Source organism: Mytilus californianus, unplaced genomic scaffold (genome assembly GCF_021869535.1).
Source record: "Mytilus californianus isolate M0D057914Y unplaced genomic scaffold, xbMytCali1.0.p SCAF_10, whole genome shotgun sequence".
In the NCBI taxonomy this organism is placed as follows: domain Eukaryota; kingdom Metazoa; phylum Mollusca; class Bivalvia; order Mytilida; family Mytilidae; genus Mytilus; species Mytilus californianus.
In genome coordinates this window covers 31,646,948-31,674,840 of record NW_026262582.1, presented here as the reverse complement: position 1 = coordinate 31,674,840, position 27,893 = coordinate 31,646,948, and the positions used below count along the sequence as shown (strand labels likewise).

The 27,893-nt window shown below is 31.3% G+C and overlaps 1 protein-coding gene and 1 long non-coding RNA gene across 4 annotated transcripts in view; both read right to left on the bottom strand.

Annotated features, from left to right (window-relative positions):
* The window catches only part of LOC127717934 (uncharacterized), a 184,613-nt gene that overhangs the window by 9,910 nt on the left and 146,810 nt on the right, over positions 1-27,893 (bottom strand). Inside the window, exons 1-2 of one of the 3 annotated variants that reach the window (XM_052223812.1) lie at positions 13,680-13,779; positions 10,761-11,255 (exon numbers count right to left, since the gene is read on the bottom strand). The exons of 1 other annotated variant lie outside the window; for it this stretch is intronic. The gene's annotated coding sequence lies outside the window, so the exon portion shown is untranslated. Of the gene's footprint in view, positions 1-9,442; positions 9,570-10,760; positions 11,256-13,679; positions 13,780-27,893 lie in introns of those variants that run through there. One more of the 3 variants, XM_052223811.1, reaches the window with a different exon arrangement.
* On the bottom strand, positions 22,073-27,268 carry LOC127717936 (uncharacterized). The gene is made up of 3 exons (XR_007989473.1): positions 27,176-27,268; positions 26,184-26,258; positions 22,073-22,482 (listed from the first exon to the last, which is right to left on the bottom strand). It is a non-coding gene; the product is annotated as an uncharacterized LOC127717936 (long non-coding RNA).

Genomic DNA, 27,893 nt, shown 5'->3' with positions numbered 1-27,893 from the left:
ATCAAAAGTAAACTGACAACGCCATGGCTAAAAAAGAAAAAGACAAACAGACAAATAATAGTACATAAGACACAACATAGATAACTAAAGACTAAGCAAATCGAACCCCACCAAAAACTGGGGGTGATCTAATTATCTTTATGGCTACGTCAATCACTGCTGCTTATAATTAAACGTTAGTTATAAGGTCAAATTATATTTCAGTTGGAAACAGTGCTTGTATTTTTACCTGAACTAAAAGAGGATAAGAAAGACGAAAAACTAATATGTACGAGGAAACTGAAAAAATAATTTTAAAATTTGACTGAAATGTGTTGAGAAAATTTGATGATAATTTTCAATAGATTTGTTACGTATTTACTTCATATGCTCAAACACAGTCGTTTTCAAGGGACAACAAAATATTTTTGAAGCTAAATATTTGAACATTATCAACATCATTAAAGGGTCAGATAACTCAGATAAAATTTTGGGTGCTGAAAAATATTTCTGCTTACTAGTGAATTATCAGCAAATGATTGGTTGACATTTTAATTATGCCGTCAAATTTTCTTAGTTTCTTCTGCATTTCCCTATTTTGACGTCATGAAAAAAGGCGACTTTGCCTGGTGACGTCACATATAAACACAAAATTCTGCAAATCTTTGAAAACGAAGGATAAAAATCATTAGAGAAACAGATTCCACCACTATAACTCGGGTATTACGATATTTCTCCCCTCTAAACAGTTAAATTTTTAAAGCCTCGCGCTTGAAATCGAGTGGAGAAATATCGTAACATAACTGTTGCAGTTGTGGCAACTATATATAACATATGTAGTATGAACATCAAAGTATATATTAATATATTATACATAGACGTAGTACGGATATCGAAATACTCCAAAATTTTGCAATGTTGCTTGCACCACTACAAATACTGTGTAACTGTGTACTTTTGTCTTTGGAAACATGATTTATGTCTTTTTTGTTGTTTGCTTTCAGCTAGCTTTCAAGAAGCAAAAATCATGAAGGTTTCTAATGTTATGATTCTAATTAATATACATGGATTAAATAAAATAACATTAAAAAACATTGAATGACTTGATAGCTTACAATAGGATTTTACTTCCAGTTTTGATATGTTTCGTATCATAACATTGCCTAGTGGACATGAGTTTTAATATCACGAGTCATAAGAAAATAACCTTCTTTCTGAGTTCATGGACATTTAAGTTTTATGGTGTCTGGGCAAAATACACATGAAAATCAAGATCATTATATAGGTTTCTTTGCTACATTTGAACAAGTAACTTAATATGATTGTTAAAATGAAATCAATGTTTTTAAAGTTTTGTATTTATATATAATTACAATGAAAAAAAAAATCAGCATGGATAGCTAACATAATAATAGATATTGGATACACATACTTTATATTTTTTTCTTTAACTAAAACAAAACACCAGGTAGTCATACATGTACTATGTTTGTCAACAGATGAAGAAGATAACGTATCTCACAATTAGTAAAACGACGTCGTATTAAAAATAGAATAATATGCTTAAATACAAATATTCGAAAGTGTACATGTTCACACTAGCCCATGATTTCTTAAGTGAAATTTCTATGTTAACGTGTTTCTTATTTTACTGAATTCATATGGAATTTATTGTTTTTCCTACCCACGCCACAGTGTCTGGTGGATAGGAATTGAATGGAAAAGTTACTTTTTTATTTATACTGTTTCATGTTCATGGTAATTTACATAAGTTCTGGTCATTAACCTTTTGCACGATACATGTATCAGCTTAATTAAAGTAGAAGCCACTTTAATATTTGCGAATGATCACTTTTGTATTTGTTTAATTCGTCCTATAATAATTGGTCAAACGAGTACATGTACATTATTAAAAAGGTCATATAACGTAATGGTCTAATAATTAAGTGACATTTGTTTGTAATAAATATTGTTTCTTTCAAAATTGCGTTACTTTACTTTACTTTACATAATTAGCTGGACATACTGATAGTTGATGTTGAATTGTGATCCAGTATTTTAAATTTGCTCTGTCGTTTAAATGACTGTACTCCAAAGGTATGATTCAGGCATAAATTATATTGGTAAATATTGTATGTAGGTAATTTGGACTTTACACTCGATAGTTTTTGCTACTTTGCGTGACCATGATTAAATTCCCGTCTAATTATTTTCTACACTGCTGTTACCGTCTGCCTTTTCATTGTAAATTACACTTGCATCATTCAACAGTTAGTGCATGCTTCGTGAGTAGAATAGGCATTTTTCCTTCAATGTTTTATGATATTTTTGAACATACATGCAAAATTTGCAGGAGCTTTAAATACATACAGTCTTTAATTCTTGATTAATCAAAAGTATCTATGAAAGTTATAATTATGTAATTCTTTATTGAGTGTGTCTCCTTTTTACAACTACACCATCTTGCATAAATAAATTAATGTTAATTTTTACTTTTATCAATCGTTTATTAAACATTGACTTTATCTGATATAAAAACCATGAGCTGAAATAAATGTACCCATTTAAACATCTTCAAATAAATTAAATCAGGCAAACCTTTTTCCGCCCCTGATGCTACCGTGGAGTAAAGAACTACATGTATATTCAAATTTTGCAATGGCTATCTGTTTGGTTGGCTGGATGAATAAATAAGAAGCCATATCTAGTCCACAATCAGATGTTAAATCTGATATCCTATTTAGCACATCACAGAAAGTTTGGAATCACTTGCGAAGGGTTAAATACATGTAGGTTGCTTGCTGCCCTGATATTCCGGTGGCAGTTCAAATTTCTTACCCTCCATCAGATTTTTCCAACTGTAAGGCCTCTGTCTATTAGATTTATTTTGCTCTTATTCAGAACATTGGATGTAAAGAAATCAAAAATCAATCAAACAATTAATCCAAGGGGACCATACTTTTACAGGTTTAGTTGATTTGATAAAATAAGTACGTTTTCTTTCAACACATTTCTACTTTACAAGCTAATCAATTTATTGAAATTTTTAAGAACGACTTTCTTTATTTAGTTTGTCTTTGCTGGACTTGTTTACATTATGTCATTACAATTGGAGTTTAATCTTATGAACTTTATAGAAAAAGGTTTGACTGTTAAATGTACAATGCACTCACCCGATGCAGATATCAATGTTCTTATAATCCAGTATTAAACAAAATTCTTGTGTCATCAAATGTAGGTGCAATTTTAAAATACATCTGGTTATGAAAAATATTGCTTAATTATCACAATAAAAGTTAAGGTTACATTTTGAATAAATCCCAAAAATAAATGTAAGTGCTCAATTCATTATAAATGCAGCTTTAAAAATTCACTATTGAAATTAAAATATTATAATCCTGTTACATAAGCACATGGTTCACATTAATGTTCAGTGCCTTAAGAATATATTCCGCAAATGATTATCTTATACAGGTGATAAAACGTACAGGTAATAATTAGATGGATTTAGATGATTTGGTTAATGTATTACGATATTAATATACTTTTTTTTATCAGATATTGGCCACGTTACTGTCAATGAGTACAATACAGTTTCTTGTAAAATCTCACGTCCTTTATCCTGTTTATAAAGGAAATGTACACTTTCAGAATGCGGAAACTATTTTACATCAAATTATTTCTAATGATTAAGAACATAGCAGTGCTAAAAATGTTACAATTTTTATTATTTCAATGCTGGTGTATATTTAGTTTGTTATTGTGTATAGTATTGTGTTTAATGTTGACTAGACACCCTGATGACAGATCATGGAATGTTATATAGACGTTCTAAAGATCGTTAAAATAGACGTCATAAAAATCTAAAAAAATATATATGAGCAGAATGAGTACATACCTTTTCGTTATTTTAAATTTGTGTATTTACGAATCTCAGTCACTGCTTATTGTATGACGTCTGTTTTATTTCCGGGACATTCGGATGCATTGTAATAGCAAAGTTATGAAAAAACTTCCCATTAAACTTGGATGCATTATTATCTACCCCTTCTACTATACAGAATGACCTTATTCACTGGCTTCATACAAGGTCATGACTTTCTCAGACTGTTTATGATGTCTTCAAATATAATCGGCTGGATGTTTACTTTTGAACATGGCAACTGGTACCAAATAGTTTGTTTAATTGATGCCTTTAATTTTTTTAGTTATCTGTTTGTGTGTAGTGCTTTGTAACGACATAATAAGGTAAGTTCAATTCAACTGATATGCTGTTTCGCCACTGTACAGGATTGCGGGTTTACCGCTCCTAAACATGTTGAACCCCACTTTCTTCATGGGCCCATCTCAAGCCATGAGCCTGTTATTCACTGGTGGTCAATTGTTTCTGCCTATCATATTTTTTTTATGCGGTGTGCCTTAATCAGACCGTGCTTGTTTTACATTTCATCATGTCAAGGCTTTTAATAACTTTCTACATTGTACCACGGTGACCTATAACATGCGATACACAAGCAAAATACAGTTTTGATACATATTTGATTATAGTTGAAATAAATCCACAAATGACTTGACAAAATGCACTATCGGAATTGCTTCACACTTGAGATTATTGATAACAAAAAAGGTATTCTTCCATACACGTAAGTTCTTTTCGTAAACATCACAAACAAAACGGTCAAGATTTTTTTAGAGGAGTTCAAACCTTAGAAAAAGCGAAAATACAAAATGCAGGAAACAGCAATCAATAAAAGAAAAGCATTCTTCCATTTTCAATATTTAATACAGAAGCATGGATAATAGCCATTTGTTTATAGGCTAGCAACCCAACAGGAAACTGTGAATCAACTTATCAAATATGGGTTTTTTTCAAACAGAGCTCCGAACAAATAATACCATCTAATTCGAAAAAGTACACAGTTTCAGGAAAAGAGCTTTAAATGGAGAGCAAAGAATAATTGCTAGCTTCATATACAGATATTAACTAGAAAATGTGCTAAGCCTTGCGTATCGACTGAAAGGAACAAATCCAAATGGAAATTGAAAATTGAAAACAAAACTAGAGGCTCTGAAGAGCCAATTATGCTCACCTAGGTCTATGTGCATCTTCGACAATTGAGACTCTCGGACATTGTGGACTAAATGACAAAATATCTGTTTTGTTAATCTTGTTTTGCTGATCAATTTTTATCTTTAGAGTTTATCTCTATCTTCTTCTTGTCGATAAGCTTTGATATTAAGATTTTATATACTATCTCACGATGAGAGCCTGGACACTAAAAATGAGTAAAAATCATCATTAAAAAGCAATAAATCAAATAGGGGGTCGACTGACAATTTAGAACTGCACACTTATTTGTAGATCTCGTCTTACTGATTAGTCTTGCTTTTATCTATCTATTATAGCTTGTCAAATATTCGGCATAAACACAAAAACAATTGGTAAAATCGTCACTAAACGGCAATCATTCCATAGTGTTTCCCCTATCGCACAAAAAGGGCATGGTAACTTCAATGAAAAAGGGCACCTAGAGCACGCAAAAGATTAACAAAAGGGCACATTGATTATGCTAAGAATTGAAAAAAGGGCAATAAATGGTTATATTGCATTGATAAAGTATGGACTGACAGTTGTTGATGGAATCAGAGCTCAAGATAGCAATCAATAAAAGTGTAATGTTGTAAAATATTTCAAGTTCTTAAATTTCCCGCCTGTAGTTGTATTAAAAAGGTCCTTGTAAATATGTCATGCATGACTCTTTTATCGTTTATTTATATGTGCTGTACATATGTTGGATTTTTTTTCTTAAAATTCAAAGTTAAGGTAAAACTCAATATGGAGGTGCTCCTAATTAAAGTAGGCTTATACTAAGAAAAATAAATTTACTTCCGGTTTACTGGTTTACTATTTCTTAATGCATTACAAGGAAATTAGTCGAAGGACCAGTTTAAAATCTTTTCACAAAATAGCGTCTTGTCAAAATCGAAACATTGAAAGAATTTAGTATTTCCATCGATTTTGTTTATTAAACAGAGTAAAACCATGTCGATCTATAATAAAGCAGATGAAATTGATAATCGGCGGTACTGAGAAATGCTTGCAAACTTTTTGCTCAAATAAGTACGATGATTTTTACTAGTTCACATTTTTGAAAGATTTGAATCAACATATGAATCGATCTTTTAATCGTTCAATCCGGATTGAGGAGAATTATGATATCGAAATAAATATCATCATAAAGAAGAAATAAGTAGAGAAACACACCCAAGCCAATTCTGGACTTTATACATCCACTTCTTGTATTCAATCATTTACGAGACCATGACGTCATTCAAAAAAGTGAACAGGGGGCATGGCGTCATTTATTAGGACAGAAAAAGGACATGGCGTCTATCCATGCTAAACATGCCTGGGGGAAACACTACTCCAATAAGAAGTGATCTGACGATTTTAACCATGTAACTAATTGTAGATCATGTCTTGGTGATCCGTTTTGTTTATCTAAGTTTCTATCTATCTATTATAGTTTTTCAAATATAAGGCAAACACGGTTATTATAATAAAAATCGATATTTGAGCAATAACTCGAGCTCAATTAAGGAGTGAACTGACGATGTCAGCCATTAGACTCATTTGTAGATGATATCATTCTGACCGTGTTTGCTTATTTAAGGTTTTATCTATCTATAGGATTTTGTCAGATATAAGGAAAAAAGTGTATATGATAAATATCGTCCTTAAAGACAAATAACTCTAATAACATGAATTAGTAATGAAATGACGATTTCGGTCAGTACATTTATTTGTAGATCTTGTCATGCTGATAATTTTTTGTTTATTTAAGCTCCTATTTATCTATTATAGCTTTTTAGATTTTAGGGAAAAACACAAAAAAGACGAAAGAAACTTCATTAAAGGGCAGTAACTCCTATACGGAGTCGTCCGCCGATTTTTATCATTAGACTTATTAGAAGATCTGGTCTTACTGGCACTTTTTGCTTCTTTAAGTTCTATCTGTCTAATGTAGCTTTTCATTTATATGCCAAAATCACAAAAATATTGATAAAGATCGTCATTAAAGGGCAATCACTCCAATAATAGTGAGTCAATGGACGATTTCGGTCATTTTAAATTGTTGTAGATCATGTCTTACACATCAGATTAGCTCTATCTATAATTATTTCAAGATAATTGGCAAAACTGAAAAACAATGGTAAAATGGTCATTTAAAGGGCTTTAACTTCTATAAGAAGTCGTATCACTGTTTTGGTATTAATGTACAATAGGTATATCTCATCATTGAGAACATTTTGTCTGTATGTTAGATTTTCTCTATCTATAGCGGTTTTCAAGATAAAACTTTCATTTTACCCCTATTTTAGTTTTAAGCCATGTCGGCGGCCATGTTGGCGGGAAAGGTTGATCATCGGAAACACCTATAAACCACATATCCTAATGCTGATTGTTGCCAGGTTAGGTTAAATTTGTTCCAGTAGCTTCAGAGGAGATGATATATATAAAAGTTAACGACGACGGACACCAAGTGATGGGATAAGCTCACATTACTCTTCGGGTCAGGTGATCTAAAAATGATTTTTATATCCGGTTATGAATCTGAAAAAGCTTGAAGGAAGACAGTTTCGAATTGTTAGAGACACTTTCTTGATTAATGTTTATATTTCCTCAACAATATTGACGTGGAACAAATGACCAATATATTATCAGAAATAGGGGGTGCACAAAATTAAAATTATAATATTTAAGCATATAAACTTAGCCTATCATTGAAAGTCAACGAATCCTTACTGACGATGCAGGGCCAACTAACATCCATGGGAATATGAAATGCCAATGCTTATAAAACTGCGTACCACATACTGTTGACTGATCATAAGTGGTTTCCTTGAAATTATCCTCAACACAAACTTGTAAACTATGTAAAAGTTTCAATGAACCATGATGAAGGGGTTGGACCATATAATCTCTATGGATATGAGACTTGTAGATGCCCCTACAACTGCTTACCAAATATCATTGACTTAACATAAGTTGTTAATCTCAAACTGATCTAATGACAAACATTACCATGTAATTAATGAAAAGCATGCAAAGACAAGAAACCATATCTGAAAAGGGATCAAAACAATCTCCATGGAAATGAAATATTCCAATGTTAATACATCGAAATTCCAAATAGCATTGACTAACCACTTATAGTTCCCCTTAATCTGAATAAATCACAAAATAATACATGTAAGGGGGTGGGGCAAAATAATCTCCATGAAAATGAGATTTGAAATGCGTTTACAGCAACATCATTAATATTATTGACTGACCTACACTAATAGTTCCCCGTAAACTGACCTAATCACAAACTTATACATGTAAACATTAAAAGTTTCAAAGTCATTAAACCATGACTGAGTTGCGAGGCCGAAGAAATGAGACTTGCTTATGCTAATACAACAGCATGCCAAATATCATTGACCTATCACTAATGATAATAATAGTTCTCCATAAACGTGACCTATTCACAAAAGAGGGGCAAAAGATAACAAAGAGACATTCAAACTCATAAATCGAAAATAAACCTGAAACGCCAGCAAACTATCAACAAAGTAATACATTTTGACGCCGACGACGCCATCGCCGGTAACAACACGCCTAATAAATGTGTATTCGAAATCAACAGCCGATTTATGTGTATTTTTTCAACCTCGTGTTAGACTCTGCCCATATACCAGAACAATGGCTAACATGATAAATAACGATTTTTTATCGACAAAGAAAGGAGATGATATAAACCCTAAAACTATCGAGCTATCACAATAGTTAACTATACTAAATAATAGTACGACTTAATAGGTTTCCAGAGGACAGGCATCTGGTGAAAGAAAACAAATTGTGAAGGCTCATCTACAATTGACTGTATATTTTTTTAAAATTCTTTCTTTAAAATACTTTGGTAAAAGAAAAAAGAAACTTTCTTGTGTTTGACTTTGAGAAGGGATTTGATACAATACATTGCATATGCAGGGCATAAAACGTTTCTAAACATAATTTCTACTTAAGTATAAAACAAGGAAATGTGGTATGATTGCCAATGAGATAACTATCCATCAAAGTTCAAATGAAGTGGATGGTATTTATAGGCAACCGTATGGCGTTTAACAATGAGAGAAACCCTTATAGTCGGCTATAAAAACATTTCATTTGAAAAAACTAACGGCAATAATTTATAACAAAACTATTTAAGAAAGACAAATTTGACAGACATGAATCAACAACAACAGACATGACAGAAGGCAGTCGAATATTCATGATTTATCAGAATCACGTTTTTCATCTTTTTTTTTATATTTGCTGGGATTGTTTACAGTATGTCATTACAACTTAATTAGGCTTTAATCGTATTAACTATATAAAAAAGGTTTGACTGTTAAATATACAATGCACTCTCACCTGATGTAGATATATTTGTTTTTATTGTTCAGTAATGAACTAAAGTCTACTGACATCTAGATAAGGTGCAATATTGACATACATCCAGTTATAGAAATCCAAGTAAAATCTAGGTTCACATTTTGAATAAATCCCACAATTCCAAATGAATCCAAATATAAAATTTCACTTTTGAAATCAAAATGTTATAATCCTATTACAAAACACTTGGTTCACATTCAGGTAAATATTTAATTACACACAAGTAATGAGGTAACGGAGTCAACGTCAGATTATTTTCTGTGAATAGATAATTATAAACAAAATAAAATCATAAATATATACACTAGATCTAGTTAACAAAATTCAATATATCCTTTTACGATTATCACTTGAACTCTGTAAAATTATTTTACAAATAATCATGTTATAAAGATCATAAATCTAAAATGTACTAGTGGAGTTGGTGGATTTAGTTCATTGATCACAATGAAAATCGACCCATTTATCATATTGTTTACGACCAATAAATGCTATAAAATGCGTTGCCATATCTATATGTCTTTGAACAAGGAAATGAAATAATTTGTGTTTTGTATACATGGAATGAAATTTTGTTACAATGCTTGATTGTTCATATCTTCACAACAACTTAATAAATCACGGAACTATATTTGTACCCTACATGACATGCACTGTTCTGTTGCACAGAGCAACAAAAAGGGATATATATCTAATGCTACTGGGGTGTCATTAACATAACATGTGTTAAATGTATGCACAATGTATGCATAATGATTTTTTTTATTTTCATTTTTTTTTTTTTTTTTTTATTTATATTTTTTACATTTTAAGTCTTATTTCATTTACAAAGAAATTGAAATCATGACACTTGATATTTAAAATATTAAGAAATAAACTAGGAAAACACTTGAATTTTTAAAACAGAATATATGTAGAAGGTTGTGCCAGGTCAATAAAGGTCAAAAGTTCACTCGAGGCGATAAAACTGACCACTACATAATTGTACAAATGAAAAAAAAATGGATGAAGCTTTTGCTCATATCGAAATTAAAAAAAAATATTTCATTTTAGATTTCAAGGGGCAAAACAAGTTGCCATATCATACAATCTCATTCTTCTTTCTAAAATAAAATGTAAAACTGGAATGCTACCAACTTATGTTTCCTTTAATAAACCCAAATATATTGATATCAAATACATCTAATAAACGCTTCTGAAATACTGTTGTTCTATATAATGTCTTATAAAACATTTAAAAGCATCGAAATTAATAAATAGGATGAAGCACAATGATGAAATTCCTTGTAATAGTTACCTCTTAATGAGACAATTTGCTTCATATATTTTCTTCAGCATAACAACATCGTTTCTTCTTTTCCAGTACTATTCTTTATTATTTCTGCAGTTGTTGACTTCGATACTATATATTCTTAGTTTCTGGCAACATTTTTATTTTCCAGATCACTTTCTTCCATTTGCGTTTTTTTTTTTTTAATTTTGCTTTCAATTTCTGCAGCAGTTTTTTTTCCACTGGTGTCGTTTTCGTTCGCATCTTGTTCTTCAGTGGTACCAATTACATTCGTTTCGTTTCTTTAGCAAATTCATTTTACCCTTGAATTATTTTCATTAATTTCCGTGAAAACAGCTTTTACTTTGTTTCTCAATCTATTCCTCTAATTTTACATTTTTCTTCGTTATTGTAATCATATGTTTCACCAGAAAAGACAAGGTGTCCTTTGGGCAGTAACTTCGCCTTCGACCTTTCCAGGAACGTAACGATGGGACATATTTAACTGTCAGAAAAGACTACCTAAAACAAAAGGTTTCTTTTATTTATTATTTCGGTCGAGGAAAATTGGTGCCTAGAAATGAATAAAGAGTCAATGTGATTTTTACTTTCCAGAGCACCTGCCTTCACACCCAGTTTTTGTTGGGGTTCGTGTTGATCAGTCTTAAGTTTTCTATGTTGTGTTTTGTGTACTATTGTTTGTTGGTCTTTTTTTTTAAACCATTGAATTGTCACTTTATTTTTGAATTATGAGTTTGAAGGTCTTTCTGGTATTTTCTTGTTTTTAAAAGCTTCTCCAATATATTTTTTATGTGTGGCATCACATTTATCGCAGGGTATAATTACAATCTGTAAAACAAATTTATGTTTATCTTTTCAAATGCAACAGTGTTAGTATTGACTTGATCTTTTAAATATAAAAAGTAACATTTGTTTACAAATTCTTATGGAATTGGTTTGAACAACATGTTGTTAGACCCCCATTTACAATTTCTCATTGCACTTCTTCTGACAATAACATAAGTAATGTAAATATAATAGTTTTATATCTTTTATGAATATTCCTTGACTAATGTTTAAATATTAATGTATAAGAGTTAATAAGCTGACATGTCTCGCCAGCTATAATGAGTACTTCTATGGCCAAGACCTTTGAAACATAACATTATTAATGATCCAAATAAACAAGTTAATGACTAAACAAAAGTAAAGGTTTTTACAAGACATTGAGCTAGATCATGAGCCGACAAGCCTTTGCTCTAACTCTTTAATACCATGTTGCTTGCAAAAAAGCACAAATTCCAGTTTTTTCTTTAGTTTGATATGTCCTGAATTAATTAAATAACACCATTCATTTCATGCAGCTGCTCCCGCCAAACTACCACGACACCACCAATGCTAGTAATCTTAACTACTGTCTCCAATCATTTTTGAGAACATTAAATGTAGAATTGTACATTGAGGAGAAAATTCAGTATATTCTTTCACTACGACTTATTGTTTTAAAGCGACTTCTGAAATTTTAATATATTTAACTACTTTTTTTAATTTCCCTAAATGTAAATAGTCTTATAATCAACTATTGATTACTATCAACTTACTATCTCTTAAAATGTATTGATTTTTTTTTATTTTGGAGCTAGTTTAAACTTGTTCAAGCATTTTAATCTATCCTTCAAAATATTTCTATAGAAAAAACTTAACTTATAAATCTTTTAATTTCAAGGTCTTTGAACTGAAAACAATCTAAACGGATATTGTTATTTGATTGCTAATAAACCGACTACATTTCTAAGAACTTATTAAATCAGAAAGAGAATATCAAGCTAAACATTAGGTCAACAGTTTCCATTAAAATATTATACATTTACTTTAATTGTTATAGTGTTATGTAATAAACTTGAAGGAAGTGAAGTTATGTCTTTCAAAAAAGTTGAGCTGAAGTCAGTTGTCGATTTTGTAAATGGAATTCTCAGTCGTGAATTATTGTATGTTTCTTTTTAATGAGAATGGTTAAGTGGAATGTTTGTGAATTTTGAATTCATTTTGGATTAATCATGTTAATCATGTTAATAGAGTAGAAATATGTATATAACTTAACACATCCTGGCTCTGTCATGTTAGACAACGTATTTTGTGAAATGGACCTTTTGTAAAGGTAATCAAAATAACCACAACTTAATTACCTGAATAATTGTAAAATATTTTCAGCAATTAACTCTAAGCAGCAACACAAAATTAAGTGCTACTGAAAAAGTAAATGTACAATTATGACAAGGTCAATGAACTAAAGGAACTTGGCGTATAAAATTAATACTTTCAAATATATATGTCACGGAATTGTAATTAAGTATAATAAAATTGTGTATTCTGGCACCGGACACCTTCTATTTCATAATGTATTTAAACATCGATGTTACTTCCTAATAATGTAGATGGAGATATGACTCCGATATAAAATCTTTAAAAAGAAAACCAACACGAATACGAAAGTTAGCATGCGCAATGACATTATGACGATTTTCATTCTTCTGTTTGAATTTCATATCACAGATATGAAAATGTAAATAATCATTTTCCTATATATAAGCACGCAGAATTATTCAATGAAATCGGTCATCTAGCTGGACTTTCTAGTGTCAGTTTTCAGGTGATATTCCTTTCAATAACTGAGCACAAGTATAATTGGTCTCCAGTTGAAGTCACACTATAGGTCGCATTCATTCAGATCTATATGAGATTGATAACTTATTGTTTTGTTAGACTTCCTGTATAAAGGTCAACTAAGGTGACTATTCTACCTTGTAAACACCCATAAATTAAAGTATGTGATCTGCTGAATATCTTTATATGTTATAGCACAATACCAACGATAACAAATTAAAGTATTGTCTTACTTAAAATACAACATCGCATATGATGTTTTAAACATAATCAATTACTTACCCTCGTTTATATCAAACACACATGAGTATGAAGGTAAACTCAGGTAAAAACTATCACACCAGTGGCCACGTTAACAACGCATGTAGATACCTGTTTATATTAGACCTTTGAGGAATATACCTACGATTAGTATTACACTCGTATTTACAGGTAGCATTTAAATCTTAGGGCGTTTCAAAGTGTAAATATAAAACGTTGGTTCATAACAAATACTAACTCATGTGATGTGTTTCTATAGCTTAACAACTGGATTTCAAAGAAATATTTAGAAAAAATGGCATCTTGGCAGATCGATGTAAAATATCAAATACAAATATGAAGACCAAACCAACAATGGAACTATCTTACAATGGTGTCATGTGTATCGTATTTGTTATGTTAAATTGTAAAAATTCCTACCATTTATTGATTTCAGATAAGAGTATGGTAACAATAAAACAGTCTTTAAAATATAAATAAAATATTTTCCACATTTGATTAGTATAACAACATGTGTTGTCACATACTTGTGTTTTGTATGTCAAATTTTAATAATCAAGTGTGCAAGGACGCATTCTAGTTTGAAATAGCCGGTGAACATGCCACTAAAAAATATAACATTCTCTTTTGTCTGCTGCGCTTATGTGGAGACTGTTTTATATTGAATTAGTCATATAGATACTTCATGAGTCCAAAAAAAGTAACAAAGAAGGACGTGTGACTCTCATAAGGCACACTTGCAAATGCAGTTCTAAATATATGCCGCATATTTGATTTTGTCATTTCTTAACTCCCACGACCAAACTGAAATTTTAATGATTAAAATGAACATAAAATTTTATGGAATACTTATTTTATCAATTTAATGTAAGACAAGGTCAATACTTCAGAATATCCGTTAGAATTTTAGTAAGGATACCAAATATGCAGTGAATAAAATTAGCGTATGTTTGGCCTTGTGAGTCTCATCCTGTAACACTGGTATATATATGAACATATGGAATTGGACGCGTCAGTGTTCTTTGTATATGAGGAGGTGACAGACGAACACACTATTAAAAAAAGGAAAAAAAACGAATTGCACTGGTTCATGTATTTAGCTTTATAGACACAAATTTTCAAAAACGATGGGAACAAAGTTGTATCAAAGCTAAAGGAACTCAGGAAATCAAGATGAAATGACAAGATAACTGTTGAGGGACTTCCTTTTAAAGAGTTACATAAAGAAATTAGCATTTCATTTTATATTAATTTAACATAAATGTTTGGTTTTTATATTTTGTACTTACAATTATAAAGATTGCCACTTTTAAAACATAAATGTTACGAACATGAAAGTACAATATTTAGTTAATCACAAAACAAATTGATAGATTTTGATGTTTGTTTATCGCAACTTTAAAAAATTGACTTTTCATGATGAATTGTAATTGATTAATCAAAAGTCTATTTCATATAAAATATCATAATAAATAAAGCAACAATAAAACTGTAACGTTCACACCTACCAACATACAGTTACACGCCAGATCTATGGAAAGACTCCCTATTTTACTTTAAACGTTCCAAATTGGAAACCTGTCCTTTTGAACCGATCACCTGCAAGAGAAGTTAAAATCTTCCTTTTTGAAAAATACCACACAATGTACACTGGTTTTTCTTATAACATTTGTTTTGATAGTATTACTTGATTTATTTCACTTGACTGGGCGGGGTTATATCGGTTCGCTTATAAGAGACCAGTCCATCTATAGACAGGTGTTTTTGGATAAACTCATCAATGAAGTGTCCAGTTATCGTCATTGATCCGGTTAAATATGTAAACACTATACAGTCCTTGGATGGTGTAAACTTCCCACTAACACCATACACCATTAAATCATTCACCATACACCATTACACCATACACCCTGTGCCTTTACACCATACACGTTACACCTTTGCACCATACACATTACACATTACACCATAATGCAATTTAATTTCAAAGAAAGCGTGCGACTACAAAATTATTTATTTATTCTAAAAAACGAATTTTGATCACAATATTGTAAATTAATGTATATAATAAAAAATCAGTTTTAAATGTCGTACACCATTCATTCACACCATTCCCGATCGCACGTTACACCATTACACCATTCCCCTTACACCATACACCATAGCACCATACACCTTCTACCATTGCACCATATGCCATACACCATTACATTTTTGGGAAGTTTACACCATCCAAGGGCTGTATGTGTATTTGCAAACTAAAGTAAAGAGTGAGACACAGTCGTTGATTTTCTTTGTAAAACGGAGTTTAATAACATGTTATAAATGCCAGATTTTGGAAACTGAGGATAAGAAAGTATATTTATGACGACGTCAGTTGCAAACTATGCATCCGTCGTAATTATGTAACGTTTTGATGTACTGTTTTTCTTCCTTTTATTCCGAATGATATTGTGTTGTTAGGGTGGGGGTACGGTTGGAAGGGCAGGGCAGGGGGGTAAGTTGCAAATGGTACTTCGACCTTATTGATTTCCTTTATTTTAAACTACTCTATTCGTCTCTTATCAAACACTGAGTTCTTTGTATATCCGTTGGGTGACACTGATAGGTGATTAGAAATTAATAATAGTTATAACGGCAATCATCCTTATCACACACATCTTCAAATAGACTGTCCTTATGCAAATTAAAACGTAGGCTCCGCCCGACCCTTTGAAATAACATTGGTAATATGTCATTAAATAATTTGCACTGTACAATTCTTATCGAAATTGTAAAAATGGTATTTTTGGTCACCAAGAACGTTATTTTAACTTATATATTCCATATATACAGATATACCGAGTAGACAATTAGATTACATCTACTTTTGCTAATTAATGTTCAATGCATCTTTCTACTTTGATGATGTGGGGCGGCACTCCAATACTGTTGTGGTAGAGTTGAGATTCTTACACATTCAGCACCCCATGCAACCTCTTCACATACTTGGATATAAAAAAAAAATCATACCATTTGATTCATTGCTTGACAAAAAAATTACCTTTAGTTTTTTACCCTATTTTATTGACAGTAAAAAAAAAACATTTTCAAATATCTGACGCTTCTAATAAGGAGGATGAGGATGACACTTCAATCCGTTTGGGGTAAGGGTGAGCTGCACCTAGCGAACCCTATTCATATTGTTGGATATAAGAAATGTCATACCCTTTCACAAGTTGTTGACAAAAGTAGACCTATAGCTTCATTACGCTATTTTGTTGAAAGTTAAAATAGATTTCTCAAACATCTGATACTTTCTATTCAATATAACAAATATTAGACATTTCAATTACTTATTATATAACCAATCTATTTAATCTTAATATCTAAACCGTATATGTTATAAAGCGTGAAATATAGTAAACTATTCCAGTGACATGACCCTACCATCCATATTATATGCCGCCGAGAGTTTGAACCTGAATACAAAACTTTCAGGGAAAAAGATTTTCACGCATAATCTCCATCTTTGTAGCTCCAAAATGAGGGCAGGTATGATGAATGTATAAATGTAGCTTATTCAAATACATCCTACAGCTACCGTAGAATATAATGTTTATCAATGTGTATAGGTGCCTCAGTGGCCAAGTGGACTAAGTAAATAGTTAAATATACTAACAGATGTATTGAACTTATCACCTTATCTAGTATATTTAATGACTCTACTATTTAAAACGTTGTTGATAACACAGAGCCACCTAATATTTCGTTTACATAGACAGAAACAAACAGCAGAAGATTAATATTTAATTATACGTCAGTTACATCAGATGTGAGTGAAGAAAATAATGATCCTCTAATTTGAGCATGTTGAGACTGTTGCAAAGAAAAGATCGTCCTCCATTTAAAATAAAATTGAAAACAGTGTCTTCAGGTCATAAAAGACGCTCTTTCAGCGTGTTGTAATAAATGGCGTAAACGGAAAAAATCTGAAATAAACACTCTCTAGTCTTACTGAACTAAATGTATGCATGAATGTTATTGATATTCAAAAAAAAAAATAGATAAATGAAAGAGTACATTAATCTAGAATAAGAATCAAACATCAAATACTCGCGAAGTGGTTTGTGGTTTGTACCGTTCTACAAAGCAATGGTAGTATGATGAAAATGCTAACGGAAATACTTAAGAATGAAGTTTTAAATTCTTCTTCATTCCAGGATGACGTTCCACATGTCTAAAATTGATTGTCGGATTTAAAAATCTATTTTAATCACTTATCTAGTAGAATAAAATATTAATGTTAATGATTATATGCATATTTCTTACGACCAAACATAATATTATTTTGCTTGCGAATTTTCCTTTTAAATTAACTTAGAGGTTATAAAAGCAAAACTGTAATTCGATCTTTGAGTATTGTTTTCATTAGTCTAAATATTGATTTTGATAACAGGAAAATAAAATCTAACTTAATATTATAGTTATATATTTCAAGGAGTATGATTGGTTAAAAGCAACCGCATGGTGACCGTGTATATTCCATATAAGTTAGTAGGGTTCCATATTGGGTAAGTAGGCGGTGCTTATTCCAATACAGGGTTAGTAGTGGTGTTACGTCCCTTTATAAAAACAACGCGGTGTCGAGGAAACATCTTTAAAGTTTCAACAGACGAAGAAAATGATGATGAACTATTGGAATAAATTCATAGAGCACATTTAAAGCTAACAAGTCTATATTGTTGGCATTTGTTTTTGTATAGACCAAAGGAATTAGGTTCTTGGTACTAACGGTATTGAAGACTTGATCACTTTGATAGGCCACTAGTCTAAATACCACATGTTAGGATAGTCGGTAAGATAAATTCGTTACACAGTATGCTAGTGACCTAATACGATATATATGGGGTCAGTAAATTACACATAGGGTAAGAACTTCGCTAGCACACTATGTCACTAATATTGTACATAATCACTCTAAATATCAGCACAACAATGTTAAATCTGTATGTACTTTCATGGCTTTTCAATATGTTGATACCTGTAAATTGGCATTGCACATGGTCATTTTTTTAATGTTAATGACGTCTTCACACTAAATCCATTGGATATGTACTGATTAAGTTTTTAATCTTAGATCATGATTTTTTCATTAGTTTTTATAGGCTTTGAACAATCTGCCAGTGACTCCCATATTTATACTCAGTGTCTTTTTGTTGTCGAGAAGAACACATATTCTGCAACGTCCGGTCTGTGTTTCTGTCGGATATTTTTCTCCTTTGTGACGATTTGATGAATTAAACCATTTTAATCAGATGTTTATAGTTTGCTCTTAGTGTGTACTGTTACACTACTGTCCCATGTACGGGGGATGGTATTGCGCCAAGAAACTAGTTTAATCCCGCCATATTCTGTAGGTGCCTGTCCGAAGTCAAGAGCCTATAATTAAGTGGTTGTCGTTTGTTGCTGTGTACCCTATTTTTTTTTTCATTGTTTTCTTCATAAATCAGACCGATAGTTTTTTCTCGTTTGAATTGTTTTACATTTTCCATGTCACTGCCTGTTATAGATTATTACGCAGTATGGGTTTTGCTCATTGTTGAAGGTTGTACCCTGACATAGAATTGATCACTTCTATTTGGTCTTTCGTGGTGAATTGTATAACAATGCCATAGCAAAAACGAAAAACGAGCAAAGACAAATAACAGTATACAAAACACAACATAGAAAAAAAAACCAGACCGAGAAACACGAACCTCTGCATAAACGATATTAAACATCAAGGAGAAGTGTTAATTTTTAGCGTATATCATGTTGATTTTAGTCAATATAAATGTCATATGGGAAGGTAGGGGGTCATACTATCCTCCCAAAAAAATCATATACCGTGTTACATATAATTCATTTAACATCATAGATAAATGTAAGCTTTACTGCACTAAAATTGTCGAATTTCTATGCAAATAAACTCATCATAGATACCAGGATTTAAATTTTGCACCTACGCCAGACGCGCGTTTCGTCTACAAAAGACTCATCAGTGACGCTCGAACCCTAAACAAGTTAAAAAGGCTAAATAAAGTACGAAGTTGAAGAGCATTGAGAACCAAAATTCCTAAAAGTTTTGCCAAATACAGCTAAGATAATCTTTTCCTGAGGTAGAAAAGCCTTAGTATTTCAAAAATTCTAAGTTTTGTAAACAGTTAATTTATAAATATTACCATATCAATGATAATTCATGTCAACACAGAAGTGCTGACTACTGGACTGGTGATACCCTCGCGGAATAAAAACTCCACCAGCAGTGGCATCGACCCAGTTGTTGTAAATAAACTCATCATAGATACCAGGATTTAAATTTTGCACCTACACCAGACGCGCGTTTCGTCTACAAAAGACTCATCAGTGACGCTCGAACTCAAAAAAGTTAAAAAGGCCAAATAAAGTACGTAGTTGAAGAGCATTGAGAACCAAAATTCCTAAAAGTTTTGCCAAATACAGCTAAGGTAATCTATTCCTGAGGTAGAAAAGCCTTAGTATTTTCATTTTCATGGGTCCTTAATATCTTTATCTTGCATGCAACTAATTACAGGACTGGTGTAAAATTAGAGAACAGACGGGTGTTTTCTTCCGTTGTAAGAACGTGTTTTGAAAATTTAGTCATATATTTGATTGTGTTATAAAATTTCTTTAAACTAATTTTCTAAAAGATTATTCTTTGAATGTTTCTGTTATTTATCTAACCTAAAACCGCCTTTGAAGAGGCCTAAAATGTTTGTAATGTTCCTTGATATAAATATTTCTGTTTCGTTTTTCCCTTCCATTTATTAGCGGAACCTGTCGCTAATGACATGATAATTCAGTAGAGTGTTTCATATTAAAATGTATGTTAACATTATTAGGCATTGTTTTCCCTAATGGGAATTTATTTGTTAAAGTATACATCTGCAAGAAGGGGATGTTGGATTTTTCTAAAACAATTTCTACTCAACAGCGGTCGATTGTATAGATGAGCTTATCAGAGTGGTAGTTATATATGCTGTTTATAAGTACGATATTATTTAGGCACGCGGCTGTGTAATATTAGTATTAATTTTATGATTCATATTTTGGTGAACATTTTCTTTACTCTAATGAAGATCGCTATCAATAGAACAATAAACTCATCGGATACATTTTGTCTCGGTAGTTTTCTTTATCATCATTATCGATCTGCAACGACTAACATCCACTTTCTGCAATTGGTTAAATTCTACGTCGGTTGTCTACCTTTCCATGAATTATCAACCTCCGTGATTTCATAATGATTAATAAAAAAAACCAAAAGAATCCTCCCCCATTATAAATTATGAACTTCAAGGAGCTCTACGTGTACATTTTGGTTCAGGGGTACTGCTTGCATTGAAAACACTTTTTTATATATATGGACAACGGGGCTTTTTATAGCATGCTATGCGATACACTTTTGCTCATTATTTCAGGCTGTACGGTGACTTATATTTGCTACTGTGTACGTCATTTGGTTACTGTTGGACAGTTGTTGTATAGGCAATCATAATACTTTATCTTATTTTTATATGTGTTGCAGTAATATCACGTGCTGTTTTGGTTATTTTTAACATTTGACACACAGTTTTTATTATCAGTTGTATGCGTAAACAGATTCTACAACATTCATCTATAACGACATTCACCTTTAACAGGTAAGCGATAAAATTTACAGCATCAGCAATGGTTATGGTGATCTGAATATGTACGGTTAAAAAATAGGAAATGGATACGATTTACAACTTCCGTGTGTTCACATTTACCATTGTATAGTTAAACTATTGTAAATAAAACACATAATTAAGTATGTAACATGCACTGGGTTAAATTACATAGATATAACCCTTTTTTTCGTCCCCGATGTGTTTGCAAACTATTTGTCTGTCATGCAAGTCATAATGAGGGACAAATTATAAGCTTTATTAAAGTTTATAATTGTTGATATTGATGTTTTTTTGTGCAAATTTTCTTATATATATTTATATTTGTGATTATTTTTATTTCTTATAATCATATCGATGCACCTCACTAGTCATTTTTTGGCAACTGATCTGCATTCTCAATTAAAATGAAGAAGGTGACCGAGTGATGGTCCGGTGCATCATTTAAAATCCGATGTAACTTACACAACGTATGACATATATTTCTGGAATATTCTTCTTGATTGCCTGGGGTTTGGAAACCAAATTGATATGTAGATATGACAATTGGGAACATCGAGAATAACCTAAACAGAGCAGTCAAATTCTCCAAGGTCAACTCTGTTCTGGGTAGTTACAACTTATATTGCGTCAAACGGATTTATTACTTTTCTTGACGTAAAGGACAAAACATTTCATTATATTATACAAAAAGATTTTAGATATACAATTGAAGACAATGAATCAAATAATATGAATTTATTCAGTAAACTTCAGTTACAGTTGAAGTCAAAACTACCTTTCGATAAAAAAAGAAAACATAAATCATAATAACAAAAAAAGTGTCTTGTTCTTCAACAATCCACGTTTATATCTGTCAAAAACAATTTTCAGTTGATAAGTTTTTTTGGTGATCGTCTTTAAACATGACTTCTTTCCACGTATAACTTCGTTTACTAAACTTTCCTTACCTAGGAAACACTAATCAAAACACAAAAGTTAGTTTTACAAAAACAACATCAAAAGACTTATTTCCTTCCATCCTCGACTGCGGTCTCGACCTGTAATAAGTCCGTGTACAAGAACCCATTCTGACTAACCATGTACAATGTATGTTGACTCGCCAGTTGGTGACTCAGGTTGTATTTCTCTTCCTGCAAAAGGCACAATATTGCTATTCTACTAATATCATCATTATATAAGGCATCCATTAAGATTAATAATAGGATACGGTTATTAAATGGTAATGGGGCAACTGGTCATGTAATTGGAAAGCCTTCTTCCATCAGGAAAGACTCACATTTTATAAAATAAAAACGGAAGAATTGCTCAAAGTTGGACATGAACAAATTCGTAAGTTATTGAATGGAAAACTGAGGTCCGCCTGTAATTGCGCCTGTAAGGATAAAAGTGTTATTGTGACTGTCAAAAACCAAAGTCATGTATCATTATCAGTAATATATGTATAAATCAAAATTTACATTGTTTCGAGAAACTTTATTTTTATCACTTGAAAGATTTTTTCCAAATTTTTTATGTCTAAAAATATTATTCAGTATGTATGTTAAGGTATACTTCAACACAAATAGTCCATTTATCGCATTATCAATTGAATAAAATAAATTAAGAAACAAATTCTAAATTCTGCTCTTGGTACTATCTGTTGATCACGAACAAGCTTATGTCCAAAATTACACAAATTCAAGATTTGACAAAGTTATTGATGTGCAAAAAGATTTAAACCTGGAAAGTATATAAACGTTAACTTAAATAAATCAATTTATCAGTTAGAAAAGGTAAAAATACACCAATTCTTTTATATTTAGCTGTTGACTTTGTTTTTTCATCCAAATCTTCCGCAAACGTTTTATGATATTCCATGAAGGTTTCACAAGGTTAATGGTGTCTAACAGAACATCAGACTGACCTTAATCTAGACGACACCGATTATTCTCTCAGACGAGAAAAAACAGGAGTAAAAAAAGACTGGTCATATTTGATGTGTTTTCTCTAACTTTTATAGTTTAAAAATTCATCAAGGGTTCCACGAAATCAAGTTTCCCGACTGCGATTGCTGCTGTTAGTGTAAAAAGTGCAAAAAGGACTGGCAAAGAATTCGTTTATTTATCAGTTATATACACTAGAGGTTCTAAAAGTATTTGTGCATCTTCAACAATGGACAATCTCCAGCATTGTAGACTAGAATATAACTCATGACAAACATCACCTTTTTTTTTTATTATATATTGCTGATCATTTATTCTGCTTACAACTTCTATCTTCATTAGTTTTTACCCGAACACAAAAAAAGGTGAAAATGTTCATTTTAGGCAATATTTTTGATCAAAAATCTACTAACGATTTCCGCAAAATAAGACTTATTTGTAGCTCTTCTTTTGCTGCTCTTTTTTGCTCTATAAAGTGTCTGTCTATCTTTTATTGTTTTCAAGATAATAGACAAAAACGCAAAACATTGATAAAATGGTCATCAAAGAGAAATAACTCCAAAAGGAAGTTAACTGGCCGTTTTGGTCATGTTGACCTATTGTAGATTTTGTCTAGCTCATCATTTTACAACTTAAAGTGTCTCTTGTTCTATTATAGTTTTTGAAATAAAAGGCTTAAATACAAAAAATGGTAAAAATCGTCTTTGAAGACCAATAAGGAGTCAACTGAAGATTTAAGTCATTATAATTAATTGTAGATGTTGTTTTGCTGATCATTTTGCTTTTAAAAGTTTTCTATCAATCTATTATATTTTCACACATATTAGGCACAAACGCAACAAATTGATACGAATTGTCATTAAAAGGATATATTATCTCCAATAAACAATTGACTGACGATTTCAGCAATACTTGACTTATTTGTATATTTTGCTATGATTCCAAGATTCCCTCATTTTATTACAGTTTTCAATATAATTGGCAAAAATAAAAACAATTGGTAAAATTCGTCATTTAAGCAATAACTCCTACATGAATTCGTCTGACAGTATTAATGTAAACAGACAGTAGGTACATTTGTGCCCTGTCAGATTTTGTCTTTTTGTAGCGGTTTTTAAGATGTTACACAAAACTTGCATTTTACCCCTATATACTTTTTTTAGCAATGTCTGCCATGTTAGTTGTCAAGTGTGGTTATCAGACACATTTTAAAACAAGATACACAAATAATTAATCTGACCAAGTCCGGTTAAATTTGGCCCAGTATTTTCAGAGAAGTTGACATACGACGACGAAGACAGCGATGATGACAGACGACGGATACCAAGTGATGACAAAAACTCACACTCGTCCATTGGACGAGGTTAGCTAAAAATCATGGTTTTCTTCAGTCTAGAAAATAATAAATACCTGACTGTAAATAAATGTATTCACTGAAAACAAAGATCATCTATCAGTAAAATACTGCAAAATGATATGGGTGCCATATGTGGAAAAACTGCTAACCTCTTACGAGCACTTGAGATCGTTTTCGTGTTTAGTCTTTATTTTTGTATGTATTGTTAGGTAGGCTGCTGTTTGTCCCTTCGTCGTGTTTCTTGCCATGACATTCTATTTCTGAGTGTTTTGTTTGTCCCTTTGGTATCTTTCGCCTCTTTTGTTATCATATTTCTTCACATTTTTTCTCTTAATCAGAAATTGTATGAAGGCTAGAGAAATTTATTGATGTCTAAAAGAACTTTAATCACATATTGTATCTGAACTCCAAAAAAAGATTTAGTCCATTTATAAGTAAAATACAACAAACATATATTTTTGCAATTTTGTTCACGTAACTGTGTATGGATCAAGAAGGATCTTCTGTCTACGTTTTTACATTCCATAAATATTTGACAAAATTATTGTACTGTGAAGTACGTAAATACGTATCTAAATGTTATATTCTATAAAAGTTCATTTTGTTAGCTAAATACGGAAGTATTGTTGAATTTGGTCCAGTGTTTTCAGAAAAGAAAATTTGTGAAAAAAGTTCATGTCGACAGAATGACAGATGTCGGAAGACGACTGCCAACCTCGTTGATGTCCAAATTCTGTTCCACCAGTGGCATCATTGGTGCTGCTTATTTCACGACAAAATATTCTGACAAGTCGCATTCAGCAATGACACTATCTTGAAATGGAATGGTTGCATCTTGAATTCCGATTTAGCAAGTGTTCTGCACTTGATAAGGCTTATTTTATGAAGTGACATAAATCATTTAAAAAAATATGTAATTAAAACTACACAAACCCCTCGCCTTCACGATGTAAAACGGCGTTACGTTTGTTTGCGATCACACTATCATTTTCTATCGTATTGATAATAAAAACACATATTATTACAAATCCATTATCAAAGATAGTGTAATAGTTAAATGCAATAATGTTGACATCTACCCATGGAATAGTGGTAGAGGTAGGGACAGAGTTTTCATAAAATGGCCTTGAAATATGCCTTATATCAAGTTTGTTTATTAGTAAAAACTTAAGCTGGGTGTGTTGTGTCACGGATATTGGTGCAATTTATGAAAAAAAATATGAAATTTTATTTTCCTACCGTGTCCCTATAGCACTAAATTACGGACACCCAATCATAAATATTTGTAAAATTGAGAATGGAAAAGGGGAATATGTCAAGGAGACAACAACCCGACCATGGAGCAGATGCATTATTTGCTCTTAAACAACCGAATCATTCATCCAGTAATCAAAACTCCTGTTCTATATACATATAAATAGTTCATGATAATGATAGGTTTATACATTGTAAGTATATATATATTGACCATGTTTTGCAAATCTGCACCGTTTGTATACAATATACAGCGATCAGTTCATCTCTATTAATTGACTATTTCATTGTTACTTACATTATTAAGCCATGGCAATGCGTTCTTCGTTGTTATAATCATTTGATACTGGTGATTCGAATTTAAAACAAATATCTAAAATGAAATTTCAAAAAGTTAATTCTTGTTTATCAATATTAATATTGTTATAATAACTAACAATTATAATGTTCTGTTTATTGATGGAAAAATCAAATATCAATTTTAATTTCAGCATATTGGAATGATTAATGTATCAGCAATAGAATAACGGAATTTGTAAGAGGAGTCTCTGATGAATATGATACTTTATATGACAAGAAAATATGATCAAAACATTGGAAAAATTTAATTTTCCTAAAATAAGAGTTGCATAGTTTCAATCGTTATGCAATCACTGTGCAATACTAGTATTTAATAATGTTAACGAAAAGCACAAATCAGTTACATGTACCCTCTTCAGAATAACGACAGGGGCTTATATCTACCCATCATAGAATTCAAATCTGTTATTAAAAAACTTATCAAAGATACCAGACGTAGAGTTTTGTACTTCAGACTCACATTTCGTCTACACAAACTCATCAGTGGCACTTGAAGATGAAGAGCATAAAAAACGAAAATTCCAAAACGTAGTGCCAAATACGGCAATTGAAATATGTGCCCGGGAGTAGAAAATCCTTAGTATTTCGATTAATTGAATATTTTATAAACCATGATCATAGCAATGAAATTCCATTCCATTACAAAAAGGGTGACTAATGTGCTGGTGTAGTCCTTATAAACGTAACATCATACAACAGTGACATCGAACCAGCGGTTGTAAAAACAGAGATGCAAAACAATTCAAAAGACATAGTTTCCATAATCTTTTCCACTCCATATATATGTAACTATCTTAACCTTTGTTATCTGGTTTCACTAGACTGTACATCCGTTAAATTACTCTCAACAGTAATAAATGTAGAAATCAAATAATAAGAAGTATTTTGATTTTAACAGTAATTAGAACTTTTCTGTCAATTTTTACTTACAATTTCGTCGTTTATATAGTAAAACTATCAACACTCCAATGCTGACGAGGATCCAACTGGTTGATATAATAGTAGCAATTACTTTTTTCTGACTTAATTCTAAAAGACATTTAACATACTTATATAGCATGTATAGTATAGTATAGTATAGTATAGGAAGTGATAATGTATAAAGAATCTTTTTTAATTGAAGATTATATAAACATATAAAATTAAAAGAACAAAAAAAAAAAAAACTCCGCATACCTTTCGTGTCACGTTTAATTTTTATTCATCAATTGCTTTCCATAGAATACAATAACAATAAAGATTATTATATAGCATTTGGAAATTGACAAACGTTTATGAGTTTTATATAAAGTAAATCAAAGTTGTAAGAACACATTATGCTATCAAATTTTGAAAGTTTTATGCTTTTTTGATTTCTACAGGATTTATTTCGTTCGTTATAAAACGATATTAGGTTCGTTGTTACCCTTACTTAGATATTTCTGTTCATTCTTTAAATTAAAATTTGATCACACATATTGAATAATCTTCAAAATATTTAAATATTTTCAATCAGATCGTATATTGTGTAAGATCTGAAACATGTAACATGTGGTTTCTCGAGTATAAATTACATCTATAAAGACGGGAATGTTTGACATTTGTAAAAACCGACATACAGGAAGACAAACAGTTTACATGAAGGGTGGGACTTACTGTTTGTAATATA